The 24,716-nt window shown below is 37.9% G+C and overlaps 1 protein-coding gene across 1 annotated transcript in view; it reads right to left on the bottom strand.

The window, feature by feature from the left end:
- SLC35F1 (solute carrier family 35 member F1) overlaps positions 1–24,716 on the bottom strand; it is a 405,879-nt gene that overhangs the window by 155,135 nt on the left and 226,028 nt on the right. The gene's annotated exons all lie outside the window — the stretch shown is intronic.

A 24,716-nucleotide genomic window follows, 5' to 3' on the forward strand; every position in this document is an offset into this window, starting at 1 on the left:
CATTCACTAGGCTAGGTGCAATAAATAGTATTTGTTTTCACCCATCACAGCAACCCTATGAGCAGGGTGCAATTATTAGTGAGGTTTTAAAGAGGAAAAAAAACAACAGCAAAGTTTACAGGAGTTAAGGAATTTGTTCACTGTCATGTAACGAGGAAGTGGCAAAGCTGGGATTTGGGACCAAATCTCTCCAAGTGATCCTGGCTTCTAGCCACAGGACTCTGGAGTCTTGGAGGAAATTAACATCGTCGGTGATGCCCACCATAGCACTCACTAAGTCTTCAGAAATCCGACAGAACACTTGCACGCTGACAAAGAGGCACCATACTGTAACCTTATCTTCGGGTTCTCATACCAATAATGAGAGACTCTTTTGTTTATAGATTGAAATCTGGGATCCAGAAACACTTAGGGGAAGGGGCTGTACGAACCCCAGAAAATCCAGGAGGACCATCTCCTCTCCATTCCCAGATTTTGGATCTTACTTTGCTCTAGTAAAGACTGATAAGCATTAGTCTTCACTCTCCTCTACACAAGATACTATTGCTTGCATGTTAAAAAAGTTATTCATGAAGCAAATTTAGTTACTGAGGTGATATAATAAAACATTTCAAATTCTGTAAATATTTTCTGTGGCTTTTAAATAGGCATTGAACAGCACTGTAGTAAGGACTAGGGGCAAGAGTCAAGGGGTTCACTATGCATAGAAATAAAGTGCCCATATGGGCTTTATGATCACATAAATCTACAGGATCTGACACAGGAAGAGCCCCTGGAAATATAAAGGAAGCTTCTACCTTCCCCAAAAGTCTCATCTGACTTTCCTGGTTTATTTATAGAAACAGCAATGTAAAATAAGCAAAGAATATTATCTCTAAACATAAAAAAATTGGTCAGAGGATATGTGATGTTACATATTTCCTCCCCCGTGGCAGATGTGAATCCATCTTTCTGGAAGGGGCACAGAGTCCTGGACAGATACTTTAGTGGTGTCTTGCTTAAAACAAGAAAAAAGAATGGGGTGCCGGAATGGTTCAGTCGGTTAAGAATCCAACTCTTGGGACGCCTGGGTGGCTCAGTCAGTTAAGCGTCGGACTTAAGCTCAGGTCACGATCTCGCGGTCCGTAAGTTCGAGCCCCACATCGGGCTCTGGGCTGATGGCTCGGAGCCTGGAGCCTGCTTCCGATTCTGTGTCTCCCTCTCTCTCTGCCCCTCCCCCATTCATGCTCTGTCTCTCTCTGTCTCAAAAATAAATAAACGTTAAAAAAAAAAAAAAAGAATCCAACTCTTGATTTCAGCTCAGGTCATGATCTAAGGGTCACGGAATTGAGCCCTGCATCAGGCTCAATGCTGAGCATGAAGCCTGCTTGAGATTGTTTCTCCCTCTGTCCCCCCTCCTTCTCTCTCTCTTTACATTAATAAAATAAAAGAGTAAATGTTTAAAAAATAAGAAAAAAAAGAAAGGAAAAAGAAAAAAGAAGAAGGCATCTATCACATTTTGGTCATTCAATTTGTTTCAATGAGGAGGAAAACTGGAGCAAGGCATGAGGGCCCATAGAAAAGGCTTTCTTGAGGATAACCTGTAACATACTGGTAGAGGCTTCTCCTTGGTTGCCCTGTTTCCAGGTATTGGGCCTGACCCCTGAACTCAATCTTTATAAAGGGATCAAAGAGATATTTTTGCACGTATATTCTACAATGGCAGTCTGCTGCTTAGAATCCTACAATGGTACCCCATAAAATGCAGTGATCTATTAGGCTTATGATACATGATCCAGAAACATGGCTGCCAACATTTCCTCTCATCCGTCTGCATTCATGCTCCTCCTCCCAAAGGGAGATGGGATCTACTTCTCCTTTTCTAGAAGCAGAGCTCCTCTTGTGACTTATTTTGACCAACAGGATGTAGGGGTAAGGATGTCATGTGACTTCCAGACTAATCCGGAAGAAGCTCCACAGCTTCCACTTTTCTCTCTCTGCAGATACAGCTTACATGTAAAGAACCTAGGTTGCTGAATATTGAGTCACCATGTGTAAAGAAAAAGAGAAACCCAGCCAGCCAATGTCACCCCAGCTGAAGCACCAGACATGTAAGTGAGGCTCCTGGATCCTCCTGCCCCATTGGAGCTGTACCAGCCTGTGCCACGTGGAGCAGAGATGAGCCATCCCCAGAGACTGTTGCCCAATTGGAGAACTGTGAGAAATAATCAATGGCTATCGTTTTAGGGCATAGTATTTGTGGTGGTTCATTATGGAACATCAGGTAATTGAAAACAAGGCCCTACGTGCCTTCCCTCCACTCTTAATACCTCTGGAGCTTTACTTCCTGCTTTCATTTCCCCATGAAGCCAGAGCCCCAGTCCGACTTACACCTCAACAATAAGTCATAGTCTTCTTTGCTGGCATTCCTTTGCATGTGTTATTATTTCTAGAATGTTTTTCCTGCCTTTATCAGTCTGACTCCTATTCATCTTTTAAGATTTGGCTCATATGTTACCCCCTTTAATAAGTCTTACCTGTCCTGCCTTCCCTGGGTTGCTTCTCCTTCATTTCTATATCTTGTATTATAATTACTGATTTTACCCCCTGTTTCCCTCTGCCAGACAGTGAAGTCTATATAATGTTCTTTATTTACTGCACCTATTGCTGGACAATACCATTCAGAAGAAGTAGTGAATGAAGAATTCAAAGACGGGGCAGAGGCAGGCCTAAGGCAACACTGAACAGTTTTGCCGAATTGAAAGCATGATAAAAAAGAAAGGCAGAGGTAAAGAGAAGTACCAGAATTAATTCAAAAGTTTTTAAGCCAGCCTAACAGAGAAGTGTGATACCCACTAACAAAAATCATGATAAGGAGTTGGTTTGAGTGGAAAGATAACAAAAAACTTTGGTATATTGAATCTGAGCTGCCAGATGAGCTTCCAAATGATCCAGCAGTATTTGCAACAAGAGATAAGAGTTGGATAGGGAGAACAACCAGGAGATAAATATGCAGAAGCTATACACCTAAAAGTGATGGATGGCTCAAGTACCAGAAACGGATGATATTGCCAAGGAAGAGAGAATAAGAAGTCTAGGAAAAATCCTTGGGGAATCCCCACATTGGGGTTAAGGGAAAAGAAGAGGCACATCATTGGAGTCAAAAGTGGTTAGAAGGTTAAGGGGAAGACAAGGAAAGCTCTTGCTGTCAGGGAAAGCAAGGGAACAGAGACTTTCATGGCGAAGGTAGTTGTAATACTGAATGTTGCTTAGAGGACAGAGAGAATGTGTACTGGGAGAAGATAATTTGTAGTCACTGCTAGCCTTTGAAAGACCAGTTTTCGCAGAGTGGAGAGTAGCAGAGCAATACTAGTATTATGGAAACCAAGGAAACAGAGAATTCCACAGAGGGAATAGTTAGCTGTGACTAAATGGACAGGAAGTCCTAAGATATAAAAGTGCTGACTTTGAAGAATTTTGGAGAATTCAAAGAATTCTTTGAAGAAGTCTGATCTAGTCACCACAAAACACAATAATTATGATGAGAGCTAAAATAATAATGTATAAAATGATTTACAATTTAATTTAGAGTGGATTCATGATTATCCTCTCATGAGGTCACTCTTGATTATTTGCATAATAACTTACATCCTGAAGTGGAAAAGAAATAGGGAGAGTTACAACTAATTGGTTGCTCCCAATGCTGAGTATGTCAACCAGAAAAGAGTGGGTATGGAGTATGTCTCCTTGAGAAAATAAGGTTAAAAATGGCCACAACATGGGAATTCCTACAGCTGCTTAAATTATAACCATCGTATTCAAAACTTTGGCAATATCCTGTGCCTTTCTTGAACAAAATCAAGCCACCAAAAATAACTGATTACTTATGTAAAGGAATCAAATTTTAGTTTTCTGATGTATATGTACCAGTATACTATAAAACAGCCTTCTACATGTCAGGCACTATGTACTCAAAGATGAGTAAGACATAGTCCTTGTCATTGGCGAACTACTAACCAAGACTTTGGAGCTGAGTTCCCAAATAACTTACTACAAAATGAGGCTAGTTAGGGTGAAATAACAATAATAATTCATATTTAAGAAGTTCTCAGCCTGTGCCAAGTCCTAGGCTTTAGCTTTATATATACTATCTTATTTAATCCTCATAATAACCTTATAAGGCAGGTACTACTTTTTGTATTTATTTCTTATAGAAATGTGCTGTCACTGGGCACATTCTGAAAGCTTATGGTGCAATGAATCCACTTGCTAGATATTAATTTACTTTTATAGTTTTTAAAATACAGTATTGATTACAGTAGCATTTGAATTAATAACCCTTTAAATTAAAAGGAACAGAAACAGTAGACCCTTAATACAGAATAACTGTTTTCTAACAGAAAACCTGCTTTCTAAATATTTTGTACCTATCTGTCCACTGCATATATAATTATACATTCACAGTATATATTTCTATTAATTTATACTTTATAAATATATCAACATAAATATGTAGATATTTAGAGTTTTATAGATACACACACATATACCATAAATCAAATTAATAAATATTATCTCAAAAAGCATTGTTTATTATCTAATAAATGACAGATATTATGCTACACACAGAAAAGTATGATGAATAAACATGTGTCCAGATCTTAAGGAACTCAGTTTCAAGTAGAAATCGGGCTGGCTACATAATTGCAGGCCCTAGTAAAAAATGAAAATGGGGGTCCTTTGTTTTAAAAGCAGGGAAAAATGTGATTATAAGCACTTGCAAAGATCTCTCCCTCTCAACTTGTCTTTTTTTTTCTCATTACTTTTTGACCCCTTTCCCTCCTTTCTCTCAACCCCCAACCCCCGCAGCTCTGACAATGACCAATATGTTCTCTTTATCTATGTGCTTGTTTTTTTAATAGATAAAAAAATTCCACATATGAGAGATCATACAGTATTTGCCTTTCTCTGTCTGACTTATTTCATTTAGCATAATGTCCTTAAGATCCATCTATGTTGTTGCAAATGGCAAGAATTCATCTTTTTCATGGCTAAATAATACGGCCCACACCACAATACACACGCACAACTTCTGTAACCACCCATCCATTGATGGCTCATGGTTGTTTCCATATCTTGGCTATTGTACATAACACCGCAATGAACACGAACATGAACATAAGGGTGCAGAAATCTTTTCTAATTAGTGTTTTTATTTTCTTCAGATAAATACCTGAAAGTGGAATTGCTAGATTATATGGTAGTTCTATTTTTATTTTGCGAGGGGAACTTCCCTGTTTTCCACAGTGGCTGCACCAATTTACGTTCCAACCAATAGTGCACAAAGGTTTCCTTTTCACCACATCTTTGCCAACACTTATGTCTTGTCTTTTTAAAATAATAACCATTCTAACAGGCATGAGGTGATACCTCATTGTGGTTTTGATTTGCATTTCCTTGATAATTAATGATGCTGAATATCTTTTCGTGTACCAGTTGGCCATCTTCGTGTCTTTGAAAAAATGTCTATTTTGATCCTCTGTCCAGTTTTAAATTGGATTTTTTGTATTTTTGACATTGAGTTTTATGAGTTTTTTATATATTTTGGATATTAGCCCCTTATCAGATAGATGATTTGCAAATATTTTCTACCATTCTGTAGGCTGTTTTTCATTTTGTTTGTAGTTTTCTTTCCTGTGCAGAAGCTTTTTAGTATGATGTAGTCTCACTTCTTTTTGTGTTTACTGCTTCTGCTTTTGGTGTCAGATTAAAATAAACCATCACCAAAATCTGTGTCAAGGAGCTTACTTCTTATGTTTTCTTCTAGGAGTTTTATGGTTTTGGGTCTTATGTTCAAGTCCTTAATGGATTTTGAGTTAATTTTTGTGTATAAGATAGTGGTCAAGTTTCGTTCTTTTGTCCAGTCTTTCCCCATTGTATATTCTTGTCTGGTTTATTGTAAATTAGTTGACCATATATGTGTTGGTTTATTTCTGGGCTTTCTATTCTGTTCCACTGATCTATGTGTCTGTTTTTATGCCAACACCATACTGTATTAATCACTGAAGCTTTGTAATGAAGTTTGAAATCAGGACGCATGATGCCTCTAGCTTTGTTCTTTCTCAAGATTGCTTTGGTTATTGGGTTTTTTTTTATTGTTTTTTTTTTTGTGGTTCCATACAAATTTTAGAATTATTTGTTTTATTTCTTTGAAAAATGTCATTGAAATTTTGATAGAGAATGCACTGAATCTGTATATTGTCTTGGATAGTATGAACATTTTAACAATATTGACTCTTTCGATCTATGAGCACAAAATAATCTTTCCTTTTATTTGTGTCTTCTTCAATTTTATTAATGTCTCATAGTTTTCAGTAGAGGTCTTTCATCTCCTTGGTTAAATTTATTCTAGGTATTTTATTGTTTTCGATGCAATTGTAAATGGGATTTTTTAAATTTCTCTTTGTGATAGTTTACTATTAGCACAAAGAAATGCAACAGATTTTTGTGTATTGATTTTGTAGCCTGCAACTTTACTGAATTCATTTATTAGTTGTAACAGTTTTTGATGTAGTTTTTAGTGTTTTCCATATATAATATCATGTCATCTGCAAATAGTGACAATTTTACTTCTTTTCTTGTTCAGATGCCTTTTATTTCTTTTGCTTGCCTAATTACTCTGCCCAGGACTTCCCATATTGTGTTTAATAAAAGTGGCAAGAGTAGGCATCCTCATGTTAGGGGATAAGCTTTTAGCTTTTCACTGTCGAGTAGGGCTTGCCACATATGGCTTTTATTATGTGGAGTTATGTTCCCTCTACAGCCACTTTGTTGAGAGTTTTTATCATAAAAGAGTGCTAAATTTTGTCTAATGCTTTTCCTGTAACTATTAATATGATCATATGAGTTTTCTCCGTCATTTGTTAATTTGCTGTATCGCACTGATTTGCAGGTGTTGAGCCATCCCTGCATCTCTGGAATAAATCCCACTTGATCATGGTGTGTAATCCTTTTAATGTACTGTTGAATTTGGTTTTCTAACATTTTGTTGAGGATTTCTGCATCTATGTTCATCAGAGATATTGGCCTGTAATGTTTTTTTTCTTCTGACATCCTTGTATGGTTTGGTATAAGGGTAATACTGGCGTCATAAAATGAGTTTGGAAGAGTTCCCTCCTATTTTTCGGAAGAGCTTGAGCAAGGACTGGTTTAATTCTTCTTTGAATGTTTGACTGCATTTACCAGTGACGCCATCTGGTTCTGGACTTTAGTTTGTTGGGAAGTTTTTGATTACTGATTCAATGTTCTTAGTAGTAATTAGTCTGTTTAGATTTTATATTTCATCATGATTCAATCTTAGTAGGTTGTATGTTTCTAGGAATTTATCCAATTTTCTAGTTTGTCCAATTTATTGGCAGATAATTGTTCATAGCAATCTCTTATGATCCTTTGTATTTCTGTGGTATCAGCTGTAAAATCTCTTTCATGTCTAATTTTATTTAAGTTCTCTGTCTTTTTTTCTTCATAAGTATAACTAAAGGTTTGTCAATCTTGTTTATCTTCTCAAAGAACAACCTCTTAGTTTCACTGATTTTCCCCATTGCCTTTTTGGTCTTTATTTCATTTATTTCTGCTCTAATCTTTATTTCCTTCCTTTCCTTCCTTTATTTCCCTCAAGCTTTGTTTATTCTTTTTCTAGTTCTTGAGGTATAAAGTCAGGTTGTTTACTTGAAACATTTCTTTTTTGAAGGTTTTTTTGAAATGTCTTTCAAAAGGTTTTTTGAGATAGGCACTTATTGCCACGAACTTCCTTCTTAGAGCAGCTTTTGCTGCATCCCACAAATTTTGGTATGTATATTTCTGTTTTCATTTGCTTCAAGGTATTTTTTTTTACTTTTTCTATGTCTTCATTGACCTGTTGGTTGTTCAGTAGCATCTTGTTTAATCACTACATATTTGTGAATTTTCCACTTTTCTTCATATAAAAACTTTCTACTATTGGGGTCAGGAAAGATGTTTGATGTGATTTCAATCTTCTTAAATTTATTAAGACTTGTTTTGTGGCCTAACATACGATCTATCCTAGAAAATGTTCTTTTCTTTTTTTTTTTCTCAGTTTATTTTGAGAAAGAGAGCATGAGAGTGAGGGAGGGGCAGAGAGAGGGAGAGAAAGAGTCCCAAGCAGGCTCCATGCTCAGCACAAAGCCTGATGTGGGATTTGATTCCACCACTGTGAGATCATGACCTGAGCTGATACTGAGAGTTGTATGCTTAACCAACTAAGCCACCCAGGTGCCCTATTCTCTTTTTTTAAATGTTTATTTACTTATTTTGAGAGAAAGCATGAGTTGGGGAGGGGCAGAGAGAGAAAGGGAGAGACAGAATCCCAAGCAGGCTCTGGTGCTGTCAGCGAAGAACCCTACTCGGGACTCGATCTTATGAAACTGAGATCATGACATGAGCCGAAATCAAGAGTCAGATGCTTAACCAACTGAGCGACCCAGGCCCCTTATCCTAAAAAATATTCTAATTGTACTGGAGAATAATGTGTATTCTGTCCCTTTGGGATGGAATATTCCAGATATATAACTGTTAAGTCCATCTGATCTAATGTGTTACTTAAGGTGAATGTTTTCTTATTGATTTTGTCTCCAGATGATCTATCCATTGATATAAGTGGGGTATTAAAATCCCCTATTATCATACTGGTGTTTGTTTCTCCCTTTAGGTCTATTAGTATTGTTTTGTATATTTAGGTGCTTCTATGTTGGGTGCATAAATATTTACAAATGCTATATCCTCTTGTTGGATTGACCACCTTATTATTATGTAATGCCCATCTTTGGGTCTTATAGTCTTTGGTTCAAACTCCATTTTGCCTGACATAAGCACATCTACTCCAGGTCTCTTGTGATTTCTATCTGCATGGAATATCTTTTTTGTCTCTTCGTTATCAGTCTGTGTGTGACCTTATATCTAAACTGAGTCCCTTATAGGCAACATAAAGATGGGTCTTATTTTTTTTTAACCAATCAGCCACCCAGTGTCTTTTGATTAAAAAATTTAGTCTATTTACACTTAAAGTAGTTATTGATAGGTGTGTACTTATTGCCATTTTGTTAATTGCTCATTGGTTGTCTTCACAGTTCTTCTCTGTTTCTTTCTTTGTCCCTGCTCTCTTCCTTTGTGGTTTGATGACTTTCTGTAGTGGTATGCTTATGGTCCTTTCTCTTTACCTTTTGTATGTTTACTATAGGTTTTTGCTTTGTTGTTATCATTAGGCTTACATAAAACTGCTTATGACAGATATTACTATTTCACAATTAAATTTTTATAGATAAGTAAATTGATGCTTAGAGGGGTTAAGCAAACAGCCCAAGATCACAGAGCTAGCATGGGGAAATGGGGAAGAGTTTGGATGGAAACCAGGTTATTTGACTCAAATTCCCAACATCTTAATTACTATGCTATACCACCCTAGGCTGCCAAAAAAAAAAAAAAGAAAAAAAAGTGGTTTCCCTCACAAAGGCAGAGTGCACAGTGCTAGAAACCTAAGTTGCTAGGTTCCAGGAATATTCTGAGTAAGGTGAAGACGAAAAAAGCCAGCCAGAATGACTAATGAAAACTCTTCCACTAAGACCTCTATAATGTGTGCCTTTCAACAGGAGGTCAACACAGGCTTACGCTTGTTTCTTTAGCCAAACAAAGCAGCAAATCTCCAGTAATCGGTTTTTGCTTTTAATTAGTGACCATGTCATTTAGCTGCTCTGGTATGATTTGATACAGAATGCAAATTATTGTTTTATCGGTCATGCTAATAAACGTGACTTGTAAAAACAGGAAGGAATGGAAGGAGCCTTTCACTATGAGTTCTTTCCCAGCCACAGAAAGCTAAATACTATAGCTAGTGTAGTCTACACATCTGTTACCAGAGTCACCAAAGCAAAATAAGTAAATAAATAAAAATATAAGGAAATCTAGATGTTGACCTAGATAATAAACTCTGTTAATTCCATCTCCACACCCTTGCCATTTTCATTTCATCAAATTCTCTTGTGTTGTCTTTAACCACCGGACAAATCCTTTTGGTGATTTGTTTCACAGAATGTTCTCCCTACCACTCTCTCTGTTTTAGGATCTTTTCAGTTTGTTTATCATCACCTTATCCCTCTGAACTATACTTTTTCCCATAGGTAACCACCACAGTAGATCTGTAGTCCCTTCACCTAACTCTTTATAATCTTAAGACCTATCTTCCCCAGAAAGTCTCTGTTTGGTTATTCCCTGCTCCCTGAAGCTGAGTTAAGTGCCCTCATCTACATGCTCCTATCTCTATTTTACTCACCATATAGTGTAACTCATAAGCTCCTGAAAAGAAGGGAATGTATTATATTCGCTTCTATGTTCCTGGTGCCTTGAGCATTGCTGGGTGGAAAGGAAATAGATGCTCAAAAAACACAGAATGAATAAACATGTTTATGAGAGAACAAATATTTGTAAAGAAAAAGGGCAAAATCCTAGAAGATTTGAAAGATCACTGCTAATCTTGTCTTGAAAAACTACTAGTTTTGAAAGACAAAGCAAACCTTGTTTTTACTGTATTCCATTTTCCAGTTAGACACTGAGATTAACAAGCTATTTCTTGTTGCCTTTCTGAACAAGCCTGGTAAGGTGCTATCTTGCAAAAATGATGCTAAATATGGTGCTGAGTGGAATTCTGCACAGGGAACTGTTGGTTATTCATGCAATATATAGAATAACACACCAGATGCATCCTAACATAGGAAACACAGGTCCTATAATTTTAGTAGCAGAAATTGAGAGGAGACTATTATACACATTTTCATCTTCTTTGTTTATGCATTTAAAAGGACATCCTATCCACTTTAAATTCAGAATGACTAGACAATGAAAAATGCATGAGTCTCAGGAAAAATAGTGCTGCTGGAAGCTGAATACCTATTATAATACAGCTTATATTCATAAAGACTGACATAACCATTACCACAAGCACTTTATTCTGTTAAAGAAATAGACTTTAGAACCCTGTGAATAAACTTATTACAAATTAGATATTCAAAATAATAAGATTTAAAATAAAACATGAATTGAATCTTGTTTTCTTCCCTCAGTTATAAGAATACATTCTTTTAAAAGGGTATGAAGATTTTCAACATAGTGTTATATAATCATATTGCTTTGTAATCCTTTGGCACGAGAGTGAAATAATTATGTTATCATTTTGAATCAGAGCACATCAACCTTTCTGTAGAGACATCTTCATCTGATAGCTATTCTCACACAAGCCATGTTAGATTTGGGTCAACATACGAATTCAGATATGCATACATAAAGAACACTTAGGTAAACTCCCCTGACTAAAAACAATTCCACTTGAACATGGGAGAAACGTGTGTTCTCCTATGTTCTGTGAAAAGATTCATGTTTTCAGAAGTTAGGACATTGGCTTCCTCAAGTTCTTTGCTGAAAGATTTTATCACATTTAAGTGTTAATTAGACATCTGTAAGATCATTAGGCAAGAAGCAAAAGCACCTACCTACAGGTTTAACATTAATTGGAGTGTCTTTCCTTCAGATTCTATATTCATGGAGTTTAATCTGTTCTCTGGTTCTGGGGTAGCAGGTTTTGGTTTGGGTTTGTTTTGGTTTTTAGAGGAAACCAAGTAAGCCACAAAAGCCCTCCTAAACAATATTTCAGTGAGTCTATGAGGCACTATGTGTAGGAGACATTGGAAACTCTACTATGAGAGGATGAGTCACAATTGTGCATGTAAATTACATATTGCATTATCTAGAGAAGTGGCACAGAAGAGTAAAAAGGCACCAGAGAGGGATTTACAAGCTCCTGGCTTTTGGGTCCCACTAATTAAGCTCCATAATCTTGGACATCTTCTACTTTGGGTTTTGGTTCCTTCATACAAAGTAAGTATATTATAATTGGTGAGTGTTTAGACACCTCTTATGCTCTGCCTTCAAATCCTCTTGGTCTTACCATCTCTAAGGTCTCTGGTCACTCACTCTAACTCCAGTGGTGGCTTCACCAACACTGCATAGACTACAACCAACAATATGTGGACACAGCCCAGTGGCTCAATGCCACATGCCCATTCTATATACCTTGTGCCTTCTACCTTGGGGATTCCACATGGATGCTGAGGACCAGACCTTGTGGGGATCTGCTTGGTGCTCACTCATCAGCAACTGGGAAATACGGGGAAATTATTGCACTTGACCAGTAGGAAACTATAGCAGACAGATAAATTCTTCCTTCTTTCTCCTTCAGGCAGACTGTCCTGAAAAGCAGTCACTTCTACATGTTCTCTGAAGAGATCCTTCCTCACAAGATGCTCTATAGGGTACTCTGTGCCCTTGTATGATCTCTCCCTCCATCCCTTTCTCATGCCTGCTCCCTATCTTTAAAAACGGTAGCAGCATATAAGTCTTTGCTTTCTGGGTAAATCAGGCTAAGATAATTAGCTTCAAATTTCCTTCTATTCCATAATTCTGACTTACTTTTAGAAGATGCTGGTGTATAGTCATCAACTCTTTTTTTTTAATGTTTATTTATTTTTGAGAGAGAGACAGAGACAGAGCGCGAGCAGGGAAGAGGCAGAGTGAGAGGGAGACACAGAACGCGAAGCAGGCTCCAGTCTCTGAGCTGTCAGCACGCGGGGCTCAAATTCACAAATCATGAGATCATGACCTGAACCGAAGCCGGACGCTCAACCAACTGAGCCACCCAGGCACCCGTACAGTTATCAACTCTTGAAATTAGTGTCTTCGATCTTAAAGTCCATTCCTTTTGTGTATTTGATTAAACTCTTCTGTAGCTGAGTTACCAGCAATGTTTGCTCATTGATTATGTGCAAACTCTGTGAGTTACAGGATCAGCCACTGAGAAATAGATGAGTCAGTAGCATTTGCAAAGACATGCTAAGTTCAGGTTATGAGAAAGGAATGTTTGGCCCCTGCCTCCAAGAAACTTACAGAGATATGGAACATAAAGACAAAACTATACAGATAGAGAACATAAAAATACCTAAAAACTCAAGTAGGTTTATATAAAATTACTTGAAGTTATTGGGATCATTCTAATCTTAAAATTAGACAAAGCAAATCTGGAAGGGTTTCATGGAGAGCATAGTTTTGAGCCTTTCATTTGTTTGTTTGATTTAAATAATGGAAGAGATGTAATTTGTTATTGAGAAACTGGCATGCCATTCCAGGAAAGAGAATGTTGTGCTGTCTCAGAAGCAGAGACTGACATACGGAAATTTGGGTCACAAGTGAGAATCATAATAGCAGAGATGGATAAAAATGGGTAAGCAGCAGCAGAACCTACAGCATGGAATAGAGTTTTAATTCAGCAGGAATTGTTCTTTAGAATTTCTGAGTAAGAGGGGTGCCTGGGTGGCTCAGTTGGTTAAGCATTTGACTTCAGCTCCGGTCATGATCTCACGGTTCGTGGGTTCGAGCCCCACGTCCGGCTCTCGGCTGACAGCTCAGAGCCTGGAGCCTGCTTCGGATTCTGTGTTTCCCTCTCTCTCTCTGCCCCTTCCCCACTCAAGCTCTGTCTCTCTGTCTCTCAAAAATAAATACGTGTTAAAAAAAAAAAAAAAGAATTTCTGACCAAGAGAAATAACCTCCTGCCACAATGTCTCTAAATTTCTCTGCTCATTCAATTAGTCAGAACCAAATCCTGCTTTTATCATGGAGAAAAGTTTCAAAAAGATGCAATAAGAACCAAATCTCTTTGTGTAAGTGTTGACACTCTGAAACTCCATTAGCTTCATGGTACATCCACCTCTGACCTAGGCACACACCCGACTTTCATCCTAACATTGCAAACCGAAAGTCTCGCAATACTTGCTTCTTCAAATCATCAGCATGGCTTTCTATGTATCTTTCAAAAATATTTGGTGACAGAAGAATGTTTTAGTCTGTTGTCACTTGTTTTTCTTGTGATTATAGCTATCTTTACAGTGATAGGAAGAATTTCCCCGGTAGTATAAGGATTTTGATCATTTATTTACTAATAAGTATGAAATACCAATTGAGGTGAATTAAACAATTATTATTACATTTAATAGAATTTTTAAGAGTAATGGATTGAGGACTTTAACATAACCCTCTACCAAATCCGCAAAAGTTACATTAATGTTATGGTTGTTTAGTTTTTACTTGCTTGCTAAGATTGTGTCAGGTAATACCTTAAGGCACAATGTACACTTAGAGAGAAGCCCATCTTTAATAAATGTACAAGCAGATTCATATTTGAGATTATCTTATTGACATTACCAATTTTCATTGGTATTTTGTTTCATATGATTAGATTTCACTGTGTTTGTGTTTTATTTTGCAATGTAGCTGATGAAGAAGGGTCAGATTAAGAATAAGAGAAGTTTCAGGGTGCCTGGGTGGCTCAGTCAGCCGGCTCACTCACCCGACTCTCGATTTCAGCTCAGGTCATGATCTCACGGTTAGTGAGATCGAGACCCGTGTCGGGCTCGGTGCTGACACGGAACCTACTTGGGAACCTCTCTCTCCCCCTCCCTCTGCCCCTCCCCCTGCTCATGCTCTCTCTCTCAAAACAAATAAAAATTTAAAAAAAAGAATAAGAGAAGTTTCAAATGAGTAAATTTTTCTTGTTATTTATTTCTGCCACACTTGGGTATTATCTTTGACTCTGGGGTTTTGTGCAGGAATCTTTTAAAACAACATTCTTTGTGAAATTTAGTTAGTGATATAATCACTAGATCCTTGACTAGACCCACATTAACTGAGTGAAGTCAGGGGGCTACCATGAAACCCCTCTGAAAGCAGAACATCCACTCCTCGGCCAAAGAATCTCATATACCTCAAAACAGTTGACTGTCTAAAGCAGCATCACCAAAGACCACATATTACTTAATTCCTCCTACAAGAAGTGTCCAGAATAGGCAAATCTACAGAGACAGGAAGTAGAGAGTTGCTTGCTTAGGGTTGGGAAGATGGGAAGATAGGGAGGTTTTACCAAAAGAGTACTGGGTTTCTTCTTGAGGTGGTGAAATGTTCTAAAATTGACTGTGGTGTTAGTTGCAAATATCTGTATACTAAATACTGATATACCAAAACCACTGAATTGTACACTTCAAATAAGTAGACGGCATAGTATGTGAATTATATCTCAATAAAGCTGTTATTAAAAAGAAAGAAAGAGAGGGAAGAGAAGAGGAGTAAAATAGAAAAGCAAAAAAGATAAGGAAAAGAAAAATAAAATTATTCAGCAGGTAAGAAAAAAGTTCAACCATTTCGTCTACAAACTGAATGCACCGGGGATAATTTATATATTAAAAATTAGTCAAGCTTAATTACTTATTTTTTTTCCATGTATAAAGTAAAGATTTTTTTCTTTTAAATATAACATGATAATAAAGTTTTCTTCCTGGATCCCAGGGAATTATTTCGTATTCTCCCTTAAGATGTGTACTCTCACTTTTATCGACTTAAAGGATAAGTTTTTAATCATTAGCTTGGAAAGTAAGAACCTTTGTCATCTTCCTCCAGAGAATCAGCATGGTGTCATAAAAAGAAAACATGTCTGGAAAATGGATCCTGCTCTGCCACTAGTCGCTGAGACTCATTTTGTTCATCTATAAAATGGGGATAATAATATATACCTCACAGGGCTATCATAAAAACTAAATGAGATTGTTCATGTAACTGTCTCTCTACTACAGTATCTGGCTCATGGTAAATGCTCAGAATACTAGCTCTTAGTACCTTTTGGTACATTTTAGAAGTATCATACTCTTATTGACTACTTAAATCTGTAAGATTGCATTATGATACATTTAGAAAACACTAGAGAAACTATTGCTAGCATGCATCTCAGATTTATTTTCACAAGTTCTAACTAACACTTTTACTCCCAAATTTTGAAAATTTAAAGGATTCTTGAACTTTAGAAATTGGGGAAGGAAAACAAAAAAGAAATGAGGAATATCAAAGAGTCTTACGTGACATGACTATCAAGAAATTAACAGATCTGATTTTTTAATAGGCATTTTGACTTGACCTTCTCACACTTGCTAACATCTTGGAGAACAGAAAAGCGATGATGATATTTTTAGGCTGACTGTGTTACTGTTTTTTTTTCTTTATGCATTTTTTAATGACTTTGACATTTTTCATTACAAAATGCTTTTAACCTTGCAATTTTAATTATGTTAGTGAAGGCTGACACCAAATGGCAAACATCTAACTTTAAAACCTACTGAATAAATAAAAACAAAGAAAGTACACAAGTAGACTGGTGACTCACTTTCTTTTAAAATAAAGACTCATGTCAAATTCCATTATTTTGTCACATATTTACCAAATTTGTATGCATGCACTAGAGTGAATTTGAAGTAGAGCAAATTGGGAAAATTAGATTCCACTAAGTGCTGAACTTCTCTGCACACAATTAAAACCTGCTTGAAAAATGTATAATCAACTGAGATCATCAATTATGCTTTTACTTGGAAGAATGTGCAGGGAACTCAGGATAAAAAGGTAGGGAAGCCAGGCCTCATTTTAGAAGACAAATATATCTGGCTTTTGCTTTCAATTATAAAAGGATTCTCTGAGCAGAAGCTAGCTGACATTTTTCTTCATCATTCATTGCATTAAAGATGACTCCAATTGCCCCTTTACAAGGATCTGACATAAAGTCTCAGTACCTATGACAGACTGCCTTGAGAAACAACTCGAAATTATACCACGATCCAATTTTTGCATCATGAACTAGACAAAATTTACTCTAGAGGAAAAAGTTTTCTGTAAGAATCAAAATTGGATATTTACCATAATTATTACAATGACTGAAAAGAAAATCAACCTGTTGAAATTTCTACTGTTAGGAATGATTTCTTTTTAATTTTTTTTAATGTTTATTTATTTTTGAGAGGGACAGAGACAGAATGTGAGTGGGTTAGGGGCAGAGAGAGAGGGAGACACAGAATCCGAAGCAGGCTCCAGGCTCTGAGCTGTCAGCACCATAGCCTGACGTGGGGCTGGAACTCAAGAGCTGTGAGATCATGGCCTGAGCCGAAGTGGGAGGCTCAACTGACTGAGCCACCCAGGCGCCCCTAGGAATGTTTCTAACAGAAAAACAAAATCTATTATTGTCACTTTCACTTCAGGGTTACAGGGAAAGGCAATTAGAAGGAAGGGATGTTTTATTTATTTTTTTTAACGTTTATTTATTTTTGAGACAGACAGAGACAGAGCATGAACGGGGGAGGGGCAGAGAGAGAGGGAGATACAGAAACGGAAGCAGGCTCCAGGCTCCGAGCCATCAGCCCAGGGCCCGACGCGGGGCTCAAACTCACGGACCGGACCGTGAGATCGTGACCTGAGCTGAAGTTGGACGCTTAACCGACTGAGCCACCCAGGTGCCCCAGGAAGGGATGTTTTAAAGTGGGAAATCCCAAAAGGTTCTCAGCTGCCTTTAAGATGGAAAAGACCAGAAAGGCGTATGGGAGAGAGAGCTCCTGAGACAGGGCAATCTAAGGAGGATTTTTATTTTTATTATTTTTTCTAATGTTCATTTATTTCTGTTGAGAGAGAGAGAGAGAGAGCAAGCAGGAGAGGGGCAGAGAAAGAGGGAGACAGAGAATCCCAAGCAGGCTCTGCACTGTCAGCACAGAGTTCCACACGGGGCTCAAACTCAGGAACCCTGAGATCATGACCTGAGCCGATCAGAGATCGAAATTAAGAGTTGGACACTTAACCAACTGAGCCATCCAGGTGCCCTCAGAGGAGGATTTTTAAAGACTGAGTGGAGAATGAGGGCTGGTAAAGAAAAAAACAAAACTAAATTGATGAATTTGTTAAAAGACAGCTCGGGTTGCTTCCTGAGGTACAAAATATTCCAACTCTTTAAAATCTACTAAGACTGAGCATTGTGGTAAAAACATCAGGCCAAACAAAAATATCAGGCGGGTTACAAACCAAAGGTGTCATAGAGAGTTTTACTCTGAAAATGAGCGTTCTCATTAAATTCGCATTCTATGTAAAAGAGACGAACGGTACGAGTGGAGCCACTGCCGAAACTACGACTGAGGACCAATGTCTAGACCTCAAGTTGTGGGGACCTACTGACACTTTCTTTAAGAAGGAAGAAAAAAGTAATGAAGGGTTGCTTTAGGAAACATAAATTGTACGCTCATCATTCTACTTGAGCAAATTTGTGAAATAATCTGTTAACATAACAAGGTGTTCTGATAGACCCAGTTTGATGCGACGCCATCTCCACAGTGAGAAGGGCTGAAGCCCAGTGCCTTCTTAAGTTTCCCCAGGGCCTCAGTCCAGTGTGCCTTGTTACAGCCACCCTTTCACAAGGTGGACTGCGGGGCAAAGCAGTCACTTACTAGTCACCAATGGAAACCATTTACAAACCACCTTTCCTTCCTTTCTTTTATGTCAAGACTTGGGTAAATCCAAGTAATTTCAGAGGTTTGACACATTTCATCTAGCTCACCTGCTTACCTATTAAGGGCTTCCATGATGTTTCCAAACTGTCCAAAACACAGAGGGCATCCAGGGAGTACGTGGCAAAGTACCAAAAAAGAGAACGCTAAGATTTTGTCTTTCAAACTGAAAAAAGAAGAAAGGTCTCATTCAATGTTTTAAAGTTTCACCAAAGGGGCGCCTGGGTGGCTCAGTCAGTTGAGCGTCTGACTTCAGCTCAGGACATGATCTCGTGGTTCATGAGTTAGAGCCCCACGTTGGGCTCACTGCTGTCAGCACAGAGCCTGCTTCAGATCCTCTGCCCTCTGCCCCTTCTCTCAAAAATAAAATATTCAAAAAAAAAAAAAAAACCCTCCACCAAAGGGGAAATTAATAAAACTTCAAGAGCTGAAAAATCAACACTCCACTCTAACTCTAACAGTATTTTTTGCTAAAGGTATATCTTCTATCTACCAGCCCCCTCCATTGTACGTAAGTTGTTGGAACTATCTAATGCTCAGTGCAGTGACATAGTCTGGTGACTGAAAACAATGCTAAGGCATCATGACAGTTTTAGCACATTGGTAAACCAAGGCAAATATTTATTTGAATATTTAGCATTTGGCTTTATTAGTGATCATTGTTACTATTAGGTAACAGTTATCATTTACTATACGTCAAATGTTGGGCTAAGTGCTTTCCATGTATTAATCTCACCTTCTACTTGTGAATACTTCAGCTATAAGCAATTTGAGATCAAGAAAACATAGAGAAAAGACACTTTATATCCGTCTTTGTTTCTTGAATCACAGAAGTATCTAGCCTTGGAGGGTTTCTGCTGTGTTAAGCTGATCATGGCCACCAACAATGTAAAGACAGTCCTATGGCTCTCCTTCTGGAAAATGAACTATTAAGTCAGTGTCCTTCCATAGTGCTTATGTAGTACTCATGTGATAATAGTCCCCTTCAGATTGTGTTACTGAGACCAACTGCATCCCAGTGTGGCATATCTATTCCTTAACAACAACCACAAAACAATTTCCAGACATGTTAGTATTTTCAAATATCCTTAAAGAACAGAGTTTCAAACTCCGTCCTTGGTTTTCTTGGCACTCTAAAGTTTTGTATGTTTATTTTTCCAGCTTTATTGAGGTATTATTGACAAGGAAAAATTACAAATAGTTAGGTTGTCCAATGTGATTCCTTAAAGGGGTACACTGTGATGATTTACATACATAAACGTTGTGAAATGATTACCACAATCAAGTTAATTAACAGATCCATCACCTCACACAGTTACCACTTTTTGGTGTGTGTGGTGAGAACACTTAAGATCTATTCTCTTAGTGAATTTCAAGTATATAGTACAGTATTAACAATGATCACCATGCTCTACGTTAGATCCCCAGAACTGATTCATCTTGTAACTGAAAGTTACTGCTCTTTGTTCATCTCCTCTACCCTCCAGCCCTGGGCAAGAGGGTACTGCCCTCTTGACAGTCAGAGAGACTGTTGTACTCTCAGGTTCTATGGGTTCAACTTTCTTAGATCAAAGGGCAAAATAATTTTATCTTTTTATGGCTTCATAATATTCTGTTGTGTATAAACACACACAACACATCTTCTTTAACCATCCACCCACTGATGGGACACTTAGGTTGTGTCCATATTGTGGCTACTGTGAATAATTGGAATTAAAAAAGGAAAAAGGCCTCATTCAAAGGCCTCAATGAACATGAGAATGCAGATACCTCATCAAGATACTTATTTTATTTCCTTTGGATATATATACCTAGAAGTGGGATTACTGAATCATGTGGTAGCTCTGTTTTTCATTTTTTGAGAAATCTTCACACTCCGTTACATTCCCATCAATGGTGTACAAGGGTTCCCTTTTCTTCACATCCTTGATGACAGTTGCTACTTCTCGTCTTTTTGATGACAGACATCCTAATAGGTGTGAGGCTACATCTCATTGTGCTTTTGATATGTATTTCCCTGGTGATTAGTCATGTCAAGCACCTTTCCATACACCTTTTGGCCATCTGTATGTTTACTTTGAAAAAATACCTATTCAGGTCCTTTGCTCATTTAAAAAAAGATCACATATTTTTACTATTGAGTTGTAGGAGTGCACTATATATTTTGGATATATGGTTTGCAAATATTTCCTCCTATTCTGTAGATTGCCTTTTCATTTTGTTGTTTGCTTTGCTACACAGAAACTGTTTAGTTTGATGCAATCCCACTTGTTTATTTTTGCTTTTGTCACCTATGCTTTCGAATTGACAACTTAAAGTTTTAATAGTGACCGTGAAGGTGATTTGAATAGAGTCTGAATATCATTTCTTTTCCTGTATTGATCCATTTGTGTGTGTGTGTGTGTGTGTGTGTGTGTGTGTGTGTCTGATGGGAAACAAGTGAAGGGCCAAAAGATACCTTTTTATGGAAGTACAGGTAAACTGATACCTGAAGTCCCTGTCTCACCAGCAAACACTGCCAAAGAGATTAAATTCAAGTGAGTTGTACGTGGTAAGCATAATAACGTACATGTTTTGTTTCCCTTAGTGCTCCTGAGGACCAATTAGTTTATGCATGAAGTGGATTATTTTGAATAGAATACTGCAGGACCAAATAATTCCATTGCATCTTTAAAGTAAAAATAGAAAATAAAATGAATCAAGGTACAGCATGTAATATGATGTATGCATTCTGCTGAATTTAATTGAGTTCTAATTAAATTCCTTGGAGCAAGATAAATTAGATTATTTTTCAAGCACATTTTAGAACTTCATCTAATGAAGTTTTATGAGTGAAAAAGGCAGAATGGGTTTTGTTCGATGACTTGGTTGCTGATATCTTCTCTTGGAGTGAATAAGAGGTCAGACAGACCTTGGGTCATTTCTTCCTTGAGTGAGACAGGTATTACATTAACTTCAGAAAGACTGACTAAAATGAGCCTAAGATTTTCTTTACATTGATACAAAAATAATTTATTAAGACATTTAGTTATGTGGCTTTCCCTTTGTATTTTTTTTTCTTTCAGGTTTTGAATTCTAGAGCATCAGAAGAGTTTTTATTAAGAAGAAAAACAGAAGACTAAAACAAATATTCCTTTTGTTTCTGATTCCGTGGAGAGGATTACGTTAGGGGTAGGAAAGTCAGGTATCAGCTAGAGGGAGGAGGGCACAGAAGTATCAGCTTGAGGGAAGATTTCTCGAGACTAGGGCAGGTTCTACAAGTGAGAGAGATAGAGACCCAACCCCTCATGCCACTCTAGGGAGGAGAAGATTGCAGACATCAAGGTGGAATGCTTTGGTAGATCACTTAGGTAAGCTGTACGCCAGGAACCAGGGCTCCTAGTTTGTATGCATTTCTGTGTCCAAGGATGGCATAAAACCCATAAAGCTTCTGGACTCCAAGGGACAGTGGAGGTTTGAAAAATATGTATACTGGTAGTCCAGTGTGTTTTGATATGCATAAGACCCCGAGTCATTTATTTGGTCCAAAAGGAATGGGTGGGGCTAGAAGAAGTGGCATGGAAGGGTCTGGGGTAAATTGGGAGTGGGGAAAGGGACCACCTCCCCAAATGGCTGAGAATTACCTCTGAGTCCAAGCCAAGACAACATGAAAGCAGATTTAAGTTGTTTTGTGAAAATTTGGAACAGAAGGTATCTCTTCCACTCTTGAAAAAGTTCACTTCCATTTTGTTAGCTAAGAAGTCATTCATGAGTAAAGCATCTTGCTTCCCCTCAAATCTCCTCTTTTCCCACTCCTTTGGAAAATGCTTGGAATTTTTTTACAGCAAAGATTATAGTTTCTTTGACTTTGGGGGAGGGTGGGGAGTGAGGTCTGAAGGGATGGGGTATGGGCAAAAAAGAAAGGTTTATAAAGTTAAAGGGCACTGACGTGGTGAAGGATAAATGAAATAGACAAGATATCACATGTAACAATATCTAGAAAAATAGAGCTACTCATATGACAATTGCTAATTTTTCTACAACAATGACATATAAAATCAAAGGGAACTAGGTTAAGAAACTGCCAAGGTTACCCAGCTATGAATGAATTGATAGTACCTAGTCCACATTCCAGTTCCACAGCCAATCTGAGGAAGGGTGAGAAATGAGGCCCTTTGAAGAGCAGAATATGACGGCTGCTGTGATACATATTTCATAAAATGTTTTCTTATGAAGTGTTCTCTTCTGCGCATTCCCAGCGCTGCCTGAGATCTATCTGTGAGAGACATTAAGAGGCCCCAGTTATCTCACTAACTCACCCTTTCATGTTTGGCATATAAACTTTTGGTTCAGTTGATAACCCCAGAATACATCAGCAAGCATTTTCCCATTTCCCATTTATGGAAATATTCATTGCAAGTATATGTCTGGAAGTGGAGCAAGACTCCCGAACTGCTTTGGGAACTTTTAAGAACAAAAAGGGAGAGGTGGGAGTGGATGGGTTAATGAGGAAGAAACGAGGCTCCACAGTCTACTAGTATAAAAATTCCTTCAGGATATAAATACTGTGATTCAAGTCTAATAAAATTAGAAACTAAAAGAAAAAAAATGTTTTATTCCCACCAAGGCATGCATGTTAGTACAGAGACCAAAAAATTCCAAATAAAGGCTCTTAAAAAAAACGGAAGGTACTTTTTAATCAGTTATGTTAAACGTTTCAGCACTATGGGGACAATTCTATGTCTACATCCTCAAAGATGGAGCAGATACAGGGAGAACAGTGTGTGTAATGTGTTAATTAACTATAGACTGCAGGCAAGGCAATGGTAGGGAAACATCTGAATTCTTTACAATTATTCTAAGGTAAATGTAGACCATTGCTAACACCAAGAGAGCTATTTTAAAAAATGCTAATTAATAGTACAGCATGGCCAGCTAAGGGCAGGCAATGAGAAAAGATATTGCATACTCACTGTGGAGCATAATGGGGAAAGCACTGTAAGACAGTCTTTTGGGGTGCCTGGGTGGCTCAGTCAGGTAAGCAACTGACTCCTGGTCTCAGCTCAGGTCATGATCTCACGGTTCGTGGGTTCGAGCCCCATGTTGACACCACACTGGCAGTGCGGTACCTGCTTTGGAGTCTCTCTCTTTCTCTGTCCCTCCCCCATTCACTCTCTTCCTCTCTCTCTCTCTCTCTCTCTCTCTCTCTCTCTCTCTCTCCCCCTCTCCCTCTCTCAGAATAAATGAAGAAACATTAAAAAAAAAGAGACTGTCTTCCCATGGTAGTGCTTGTTTGTCAATACCAACCCCCAAAGTCACATGATGTCAATAACCTAAAAGTTTCTGATCCTCTGTGTCCTAGTCTTTCCTAAAGCCCATTGCATGGAGTGAGAACCCAGGCAACACAGTTTTTTTACAGGATCTCTGGCAGAAGTGAATATCTGACTTCTGGGCCTATGAGGAAGATGTGATTGAAGGTCCTCCCATCCCCCAATTTTGTGAAACAGGTGGTCAACACCTGGTGCTCTTTTCCCTCTGCAGAAATGTTTCGAGCAGAATTGGTGAGGGAACTATGTTGGAGTTAATATGAATTTTGTACAGTGTATTTAGTTGTAGTGAGTGTCAGAAATCACCCAAATATGCCGTTCAAGCTCTAACCCCCTTTTACTCCCACAGACAGCAAAGGTCTTCAGAATGTTTAGAAACCAGCAGGTGTTAAATCTGTGTGTATGCAGAGACAGATGCTTAAACCCAACTGGACTGTGGAGCAAGTGGGGGGTTCAGTGGGCCTACAGAAAATGAAGGGCCTGGGCAGGGACCTACACAACAATGGGCACAATGGCGGGTAACCTCCACCCCCATGCTTCCAAAGGTAACGATTTCACAATGCTTCAACCTTTCCCTTTATTTTAGATGCATCTTTTTGTTAAACAACATAAATAATGTTTCTGCTGTAGAGACATAATATAGAGTTCAAGTGGCACTGAAAGTTTTTGAATGACATTTTAGAGAGGATGCTATGATTGACAAAGAATTTATAACCTGAAGAATAATTCTGAAGGACAAGAGGGTTATGGATTTCTTAATTTATTAGCATGTTAGTTATTAAGAGCCATATTTGAATTTTGACTATTGTTGAGGGTTTTTTTTGTTTTTTTTAAATTTTTTTAGCATTTATTTATTTTTGAGACAGAGAGAGACAGAGCATGAACAGGGGAGTGGCAGAGAGAGAGGGAGACAGAAAATCTGAAACAGGCTCCAGGCTCTGAGCTGTCAGCACAG

This window comes from Lynx rufus, unplaced genomic scaffold (genome assembly GCF_022079265.1).
Source record: "Lynx rufus isolate CCGP_SWC_20201006 ecotype Redwood Valley unplaced genomic scaffold, mLynRuf1.p SCAF_6, whole genome shotgun sequence".
In the NCBI taxonomy this organism is placed as follows: Eukaryota; Metazoa; Chordata; class Mammalia; order Carnivora; family Felidae; genus Lynx; species Lynx rufus.